Below are 9,756 nucleotides of genomic sequence, written 5' to 3' on the forward strand. Positions count from 1 at the left end.
GGGTTCAAGTGTGTTTCTTCTTAGTACGCTCATGGCGTCTTTATTTTCCGTGTACTTCAGATACCTGACACGTGTCTTATCTCAATAATTATTTTCAATAGAAGTTTCATTGCAGTCGTCAGTTGTTACTCGCATCTAGGCTCTTGCTTGTTCGAAAAGCCCTGTGTTTTATATTCTACTGTTAGAGTGTTTTATTAACCTACTTCTTTATTTCAACTTCGGTTGGTTATGGTAGCCTATACCTTATTCTTCGCTCAATCTCATACTTGTGATATAGTATAGTATAGTATAGTATAGTATAGTATAGTATAGTATTGTATTGTATAGTATAGTATCCTGTAGTATAGCCGCCTGAACTACCGCTAGAGGTGCGCTGGTTAGAAGTTCAGTTGTTTACGAAATTACGGAATGACACGACAAATAGAGAAGGGAAGCGCAGTCGAGGACGGCAGAAAACTAGGTGGGGTGATGAAGTTAGGAAATTTGCAGGCGCAAGTTGAAATCAGCTAGCGCAAGACAGGGGTAATTGGAGATCACAGGGAGAGGTCTTCGTCCTGCACTGGACATAAATATAGGCTGATGATGACGATGATGACAACAAATACTACCTAAACATCCTCAATGTGACAAGTATACGCCTTCAAACACATTAATCCGTTAATAAAACGAGTGCCTCTCAATGGAAACATTCGGCTATTCGCTTACATGGACAATCATCGTCGATGGCTTTTATACGTTTGTTTGTTCGTTTGTTTGTTTGTTTGTTTGTTTGTTTGTTTGTTTGTTTGTTTGTTTGTTTGTTTCTATGTACATTGATTTGTTAGAAGGTCGATTGTCGAGTTCTGAACTTGTATATGCCGTCTGCTGTTCCATAAAATAGACAGTGTCAATAGTTTTATTCACAGACCAGCATCGTAAGTGAGCGAGGAGACTCGCTCTAACGTCTGTCCAGAGGATTCCCTGTACGTTTCACAGAAGGTGCGCAAACCTTTTCGCATGTATGAAATCACAGAATATACGTCGTACCGTTATTGTAGAAACTCTCGGCAAGCATGGCTTATGCTTGTACACGAAAAGATAGGAATTGAAGGCATTTAAAAACAGCAACAAAGAAAGCTTAGCCCTTATAAGAAACATACCTACATCGAAACGGAGTCGCCATAGTAGCTCAATAACGTTTTTTTTTCTTTTTTTTTACGCGAAAAGTGCGTACCAAAGTTTGTTTGAACTATAATGCTTAGCATGTTTTTTTTTTTTTCGGATGCACGTACTACTGTTCAGCGCATAGAATTCCAAATCCAGTCCGACTGCCTCCCATAGAAAGGCGTCGTATCTCCACCAGCCAGAGCAGTGGGGGCGATTCAAAACAGCGCGCCGATCGAGGCCAAAGTGACAGCGTTCTGTGTAGCAGACTCCGGCTTCAAGGTCGCCGATGCGTAGAACGAGAGAAAGGCTGTCCTCCGCGAGTGTCTGGTCGCTCCTTCACATCTAACCCGACGCCACTAAACGCAAATGGTTGCCGGGGCAGGCAGCGCGGAACGACCTTGGGATATCTTGGAGGGAAATCTCAATGCCGAGGGCCAACATGCATGCGCTTCTCCACAGCGATGCCGCGCGCAGTTACGTGCAGTGCGGTTCTATATATGCTGACAACCCGAAAACCCCGTTCTAAATATCTCGCGCAAGCTGACATTCGTTCGCTCGCTCGCTCGCTCACTCGCTCGCTCACTCACTCACTCACTCACTCACTCACTCACTCACTCACTCACTCACTCCTCACTCACTCACTCACTCACTCACTCACTCACTCACTCACTCACTCACTCACTCACTCAACTTACTCTCACTCACTTACGCATTTTACTTTCAGTTGCCCACTCTCTCGCGCGCTCAGTTTACTTTGCCGCTTATTTCTTCGCTTCAGTTACACGGGCACACTATCTATCTATCTATCTATCTATCTATCTATCTATCTATCTATCTATCTATCTATCTATCTATCTATCTATCTATCTATCTATCTATCTATCTATCTATCTATCTATCTATCTATCTATCTATCTATCTATCTATCTATCTATCTATCTATCTATCTATCTATCTATCTATCTATCTATCTATCTATCTATCTATCTATCTATCTATCTATCTATCTATCTATCTATCTATCTATCTATCTATCTATCTATCTATCTATCTATCTATCTATCTATCTATCTATCTATCTATCTATCTATCTATCTATCTATCTATCTATCTATCTATCTATCTATCTATCTATCTATCTATCTATCTATCTATCTATCTATCTATCTATCTATCTATCTATCTATCTATCTATCTATCTATCTATCTATCTATCTATCTATCTATCTATCTGCATCCTGCGAACCTGGCGATTAATAAGGGCAGTGATTACTGACCGGTAACTACATGTTTCAATGCTGAACGAATCCAAAGTTGAAAAGGCTTTAGGTTGGCAAAGTGTTGCGTTGTGATTAAGCACAGTATCCGGGGACAGGGTAAGCAAGCCATTGTGCATTCGTCCTCTGTTTCGCTGGCACTCAAGCCACATATTCCACCGTAGTGCACGGCATTAGTGAGACAAAGTAGGAAGAGCCCTGAACAGACACTGTTCTGATAGCGGCATCGCGTCTGATGGAGTGTCTAAAATGAAGCAACGACAAGTGAAGTTACAGTAAAGTAAAACACGCATCCGCTTCCGATGTGGCAACGGTACAGATGCGCGCATGGGGAGAGGCGATAGATTTCAAGTCAAAGAAAATAACGAAGAGAAAAAAGGGAGCGTGGAAAACGGTGCAGAAGAATTCGGAGCAAATGGATAAAAGGGTAAATAAGAAGCACGGAAAAGAAAGACTGCGTAAGACGAAAATGAGTGCGCTCCATGGGGAGCTTGGGGAGCATTGATGTCTGCTGACCACTTATTCCGAGGCTCTCCATCGATCATATTCGTTTTTTGTTTTTTGCCCTTTTCACACCGTGGAGTGGTTCTTGCCCACTGTGAATGGCACGTGCCTCTGACACTGCAGCTTCAGACTCTTTACAGTTTTCACAAAATGGCTATATTTTTTTGTTTTGTTTGTATACGTGTGATTTTATTGGAGTCATTATCCATGCTTGCGTATGTGTCATTTTCATCTGTTTTAGAGACGAAGATTTTGCCAGAGGAAGGCAATACCAGGGCGCCTTTTAACGCGAAAGCGTTATGGGTCCTGTGTCGCAGCACGCATTTGAACCACGCATCCCGACCCACGCAGGCCCCCGCTTGGCGCGGAGGCGTTACTGTAATAATTGAATTTCTAAAATTAAAATGCGTCAGAAAATTCGTACCGTATGACTTACACAAAACCTGCAGACACGATGGCGTCTGATTGTAATTTTAATATGCGAGAAACCATGATCCTGCTAAGCGGACACTCCAACACAAACCTCTTTTGGCCAGCTGTCATTTGAGCTCTGTCTTAGTAGGAGCGGAGCGCCCTGCTTGGTTCCTTGCGACACCAACCAGGTGGCGCTCGCCTCTGCGCAACCGCGGCAGTGGCTGTGCCCTCCGTGCGGGGAAAAGAAAAGGAAAAAGAACCAGAAAGCTCACCTTCGTGCATAGCGTTCACCGCCAGAGTTTCCAGGTAAACATTACGTTTACGTAAGCTGCAGTTGCCGGGAAGCAGTGAGGAGCAGTCAGGGAGCATTGACTGCTATCGCGTTCCACTCTTAAATGCGAAGCTTAAGCGGCCTCTAAGTTTTTTGAAGCTGTAGGCTGCATGAGTAATTTGCAACGTTTAGAGCTTTTATTGTACCCCCCCCCCCCCAAACAAAAAAAAAAAAATATTACCTCTCGTGTCATTTCCTGCGTTCAACGCTGCGCTCCCGGTACATTAGAATCCCGAATGGGATGCGCGTATCTGTATGGCAGCGTTGATGACGGGGAAGTAGCGAGCACAGAGTGTTAAATAACGGAAATGTTTCCAGTATAGATGACGATTACTGTTAACAGACAAGATAAGCACCACATGGCGTAAATTTTGTTTTAGCGTGCTCGCAGATTCCTTTGACTTGCCTAATCAAATGCACGTGTAGCGAAGCGCGTAAAAATGAAGACAAGCTTCTAACTACGTCTCCAGGAATGGATTCCAGGAAACGAATTTAAACCTCAATTAGCTATCTTTTATTGCGATAGCAATTATATGGACATTCCAAGCGCATTTCTGCCGTCGCCGTCGCCGTGAGGTCCCGTATATAGTCCAACGGCGATAAAATCGCGCACCGTACGCTGTGTTTGCGAGTGAAAGCGTACGAGGGTGACCCGGCAATCGCGGCTCAATGTAGCGCACGCGAAGGAGGAAGGCAGGCCGGAAGCGCGCGGTTTTCTCTCGCGCGCGAGGCACGGGGGCGAGGTGACGTAGAGGGAGGGGGGGGGGGTGCGTTCTGTTCCGCCGGCTTCTGCTCACAGTGCGGCCGCGCGGGCACCGTATCTTGAAAGTGATCTGCGATGTGGGCGAAGTGCGCGCCCGCGTGGGCCTCATCTTCAAAGCGATCTGCGATCGGGAACTAAGTGCAAAAGTACATGCGCCGAGTGCCGGAAGCCTCGTGTGCGCTGTGCTTTCGACGCTTAGTTCGCGTTGGATCGAGATGAGAGACAGCGCGAACATGAATTTACCCGCTGCTGCTGGCGCGCTTTCTCACTCCGGCGTTTTCACAGCGAGTTTCCGTGGTCATCGAGTGAGATATCTTCATGTTTACCTGCACGCGCGTGACACCGGTGCTTGTCTATGTAGTTAGTAAGCGAATCTTTACAACTTTATACGGCCCATAAACTACTGTCATTGCTTCGTATAGCTCCCTACTAATTTGCTATCGCAATCGATGCTTCGCCTTTCGGGCGAAACTGCAACTTTTTTTCTAAAGTATAATGAAGTGCCATAATATTTCAAGCCACTAACCATCCCGAAGAGAACGCGAGTTTTTCTCTAAAACTCTCCCACTCCCTTTGTTTTCCTCGCGAAATAAGTCTGCGTAATAAACCACCCGCAGAAGTTGCCTTCCTGTTCAATAAACCCCACAAACATCATAATTTCCTGACCCAATGCGCAACTTATATGTGTCCACAAATTACACTCGCGTCCTGTTGGCCGTACTGATCACGTCTGCTTCGATAGCCGGTAAGAGTATTTCGTCAGTGAAATATTTTTTTTCATCCAAATTATAAAAAATTTATATTCTGGGTTATAATACGTGCCAAAACCACGGTCTGTATATGAGGCACGCCGTAGTGGGAGACTCCGGATTAAATTTTACTACCTGGGGATCTTTAACATGACCCCAATGCACGCGACACGGTCGTTTTAGGTGCGAAGCACCTTATGCACCCAGGCTGTCGGCATCGCCTGTAGTAATCGTCGTCGTCATTGTCGTAGTCATCGTCGTCGTCGCCGTAGGTAAGCAAGCGGCTCGTGCTCGCGCTGGGCACGCGCTCGTGCCACTGCTCCCACGTTCGTCGTCTTCGTCGTCTTCCACAGCTGGCTGCGTTGCCGCTCATCATTCCAGCGTTGAACTTCACTTCCCTTGTGTCGCGGTAATGCGGAGGTCGCGTTTACGGGGTTATGAGCCATTGCTTAAGGCAGTATGTGCCAATTAACAGTGCATCACTGCATGCTTCGCACCTCCCCAGGTTTCACCTTAGTGGAGCTGCATTTCGCTCAATGGTTCATTCGAGCACCGAGTTTTTTTTTTTTTTTGTATTTTGCACCCATCAAAATGCGGCCGCCACGGCAGGGATTTGAGCCCACGACCTCGTGCTTAGCAGCGGAACACCATAGCAGTTAGCCACCACGGCGATTTTTTTCCATCCAAATGCTCGCGTCCAAAAAAGAGAGAGAGAGAGAGAGAGAGAGAACCAATATGTCTGTCACGAAGGTACAGCCGCCACTGATGCGGCAAATTGTGTTTTTGTTCGCCTACTTTCTTGGAATTCTAGCCCAACGCGGAACTAAACAGGTTCAGGCTCAGCGTGCAGGTGCGTTTGGTAGCGCCGAAATAGCTCGAGCAAAACAAGGACCCAAGCTGAAGGACACCGTAAAATAATTAACGCCCTTAAAAGCGAGTGAAGGCGTAAATCGCTCCATAGCTGAAGCTCTCACCTCCGCATGCAGAAATGCATCTTAAGTTGAAGCCCATGGGCTTCAACTTAAGATGCATTTCTGCATGCAGATGAAGTCAAGCATGCATGCTTGACTTCATCTAAGTGACGCTTGGCGTGAACGTCCCATTGCGTTTCCTCCGGCGCGTTCATGACAGGCGTCATTTAAATCAAGCCAAGCATGGGCTTGGTGTTACACCCTGTTTACACCCTTAATAGTGAATAAACAATAAACCGGTCTATAACTCGAAGTCTTACACCAAATTTACGCCTTTAAAAATGATTAAGAGTGTAAACGAGTCTATAACTAAATCTCCTACATCCAATATACACCCTCAATAGTGAGTAAGGTGTACATCGGTGTTTACCTCAAACCTTAACACCGAATTTACATCTTTAAGAGATATTTAGGGTGTTAATTGGTCTATAACTCAAGTTCTCACATCCGATTTACACCTTTAAAGTGAGCAAGGGTGTAAATTATTTTACAGTGGACTGACCATCTCGGCACCGCCTCCTTCTTCTTTAACGTTTCAAGAGATTGTGATAAAAAAAAGTGTCAGAGAGTTACACAAAGGAAGAGCTTAAAAGGGCTAGGCAGAACGTCGGTAGATGGCGAGGTGATAACGATACCAAACACGATGATGATAATGACAACGACGGCCCACTTCCATTATTTGAATTTCTGTTCACTTGTATATTCTGTGTGTCATAACCTTTTTTTTTCTCTCTCTTTTATTTTGTATTCTGTGATCAAGCTCGCTTTTTGACTGCGGTACCTCTGTGCGTGCATTATTTCTTAGGTGTGTCTTCCTCATCTGTTCACCTGGTCATCTCGGACTGCATCGCGGCCTGGCATGAGTGTTTGTAACTTTGCATGCGCCTATATATGAAGGATCTAATAGTGGTGCAACTTGTCCCCGACTTTTGTATTTATATGTCCGTGTGTGCATAAGACTGCATGCTGTAGATTTTTTACCATTAGACATTGTTTCTTTTTCTCTTACAATAGTTCTTTATTTAATTATAATTGTTACTATTGTGCAAATAGGGAGTAGTCGTCACCATTATAGGGTGACTACATTTCTGTCTTTGAATTTCATTTCAATAATAATAATAATAATAATAATAATAATAATAATAATAATAATAATAATAATAATAATAATAATAATAATAATAATAATAATAATAATAATAATAATAACGACAAGGAGGACAAATACGATGCGGCTGCACAAGGGTCCCGAGCCTGGATTCAAATCCTGAGCGGCAAAAAAGTTTTCGGTGGTGGTTTCTTCGGATGGCAAGAAAACGTGACCATTGTGAGCATCATACGATACCTACTGGTAGACGCTACAAAAATTGTTCATTGGCATCCCGATACAAAATAATCACTATAATAATCAATCAGGATCATCAGTACCTTGATGCTGATTATCAGGGTGCTGGTGCAAAATTGCAAATTGCACCTAATCAGTCCGATGAGCTGTCGCTATAACAAAACCGATAAGTTGCCTCTGGATATAGTCTATTTTTCGCGAAGCGGTGCAAATTTAATTATCTGTGAGCCATTGCCTTTTGAAATTAACCCCGTGTGATCTGGAACCTCTTCGAAATTCAAGTATATATACGTGATTGTCCTCCATTCCCCACATCCTCCTAATAATGCCCTAGAATTTGCGGGCATTACGCTATATTACGCTTCTCCCTGACACAAAAGCACAGGCAGGCGCTCATGGAACGAAAAAGTGCTTCGCCGAAGTCAGAGACCCACGCGTTCGTGCCAGGCACTCACCTTTACCCCCGACTTATCCAAGAAAACTGTCTTCTTCTATTTTTCCTCGCTCGATGACGAGTGATGGAGTGTCGTTTTATTGGCACCGTCGCGGGCGATGGCAAAGCGACCGCCACCCGCACCGGCGAGGGCTCATTTTTCTCAATACGCCTGGCAGGCGCCACTTTTGCTCCCCGCCAGCTGACTGCCGCCACCTTCGTTCCGCTGTTCTCCTTCGTTCTCATCCTCTTCATCATTTTTTGGTTTGCTTGTTTCTCCTTTGTTTTGTCTCGGCATCTTCCATTCTCTCGCGCGCCCCGTTGTATTGCTTTCCAGGCAAGTCATCGCAGCCTGCTACGACGCCAATGCAACATTTACGCCAAGTAAACGAAAGTAAAGCAAACAGAATCAAAGAAAGGTTCGGGAACTTTGGTGGCGAGGTAGTGATGGAGGCGTGAGGGTTGCGGAGGGGGAGGGGAGGGGGGGGGGCTTACAGAGGGAGATGAGAAGAAAGATGCGCGAGCAAATATACACCGCAGCGTCGATAAGCGAGGTAGACGCGAAGGGCTACTGCTGCTGTTGTTGCCGCTGCTGCTCGCCGCTTTTAGCAACAGAAGGTCCGGTCCCCGCAGAAACCACTCCCGGAGGGACTTGGAGGCAATGGCCCTTGTTATGGGGAATATATCTCGATGACGGCTCTTTCTAGTGTGCCTCGCGGTGCACGCCCCGCTTTCTCCGCGCAAAACGAATTCCTTACTGTATACGGTGACAGCGTCATAGTGTCAGCTGGTCTTCCGCGTCACCTCTGCTTCCCGCGATATGTTTTGTTTCTTTTGTCTGTATTTATTATTCGTAGCGCGGAATGCAATGTCTAGTTTTTCAACACCCGCCAACAGCCACGATAAGGCGGGCTCTTTTCTTGGAAGTGCCTCTAGGCACTCGTCTTGGAACAGTTAACTGTGGCCGCGAGTGACGTCGACCGGTCGTCTATCAAGCACCTCCGGAGCGGATGACACCGCGAGGCCTCAGGAATGAAGAGAATATAGTGCCTTTCATGGGCGCGTGGGTTTGAGTCTGGAAACAAAAGAGTATACGCTGGTAAAGAAAGAACGTTTTTCGAGGTATAGCAAAGTACAGGGCGCAAAAATAGTGTCAATCTAAAGGCTAACCCAGTCCTCATTGTGCCATTAGGAAGAAATTTATGGGCTTTCCTGGACCTTGCATATTGTCAAAGAACCTTTACTGCGTTAACGTGTGCCCTCCGAAAAAAAAAAAGAAAACAAAGAGAGATCAAGTTCACATTACTTTGCACCATATTAGAGGAATCATGGCGTTTTGAACTGCCCATTAATCACGCCAGAATGAATGAAGATAATGGACCCGTATTAATAAAGCCCTCGCAATGTGTCTGGCGAGCTTTGTCTGGAAATTTTTTTCATATGCCCGAGAGCGCTGAAGAGCAAGTGCTGTGGTGTTGAGAGGTTGAGAGGTGAAAAAAAAAAATGCGTGGGATTTTGTGAAAAATGGTCACCGGCAAAAAGTAAAACAAAGTACGCGTGGCAATAAATAAAAAAGAAAGAAAGAAACAGGAATCTAACTAATGAGGAGCTCACATACGAACCTCTACAGCACGTCCACTGTTCTTTTTCAGTCGTCAAGGGCGATCTGCATCACCTTGTCAAAGTTCTCGCTACCGATAGTGCTCGTAGCACATTCACGCAGTAGTGTTCGTTTAACGATGCCCCACTAACTTGAAAATTAACGACCACCGTTGGTTTACTTTAACTGTATTCACGATCACTTTCTTTGCTCTGTCACTTAC

Source organism: Dermacentor silvarum, chromosome 3 (assembly GCF_013339745.2).
Source record: "Dermacentor silvarum isolate Dsil-2018 chromosome 3, BIME_Dsil_1.4, whole genome shotgun sequence".
Classification (NCBI taxonomy): Eukaryota; Metazoa; Arthropoda; class Arachnida; order Ixodida; family Ixodidae; genus Dermacentor; species Dermacentor silvarum.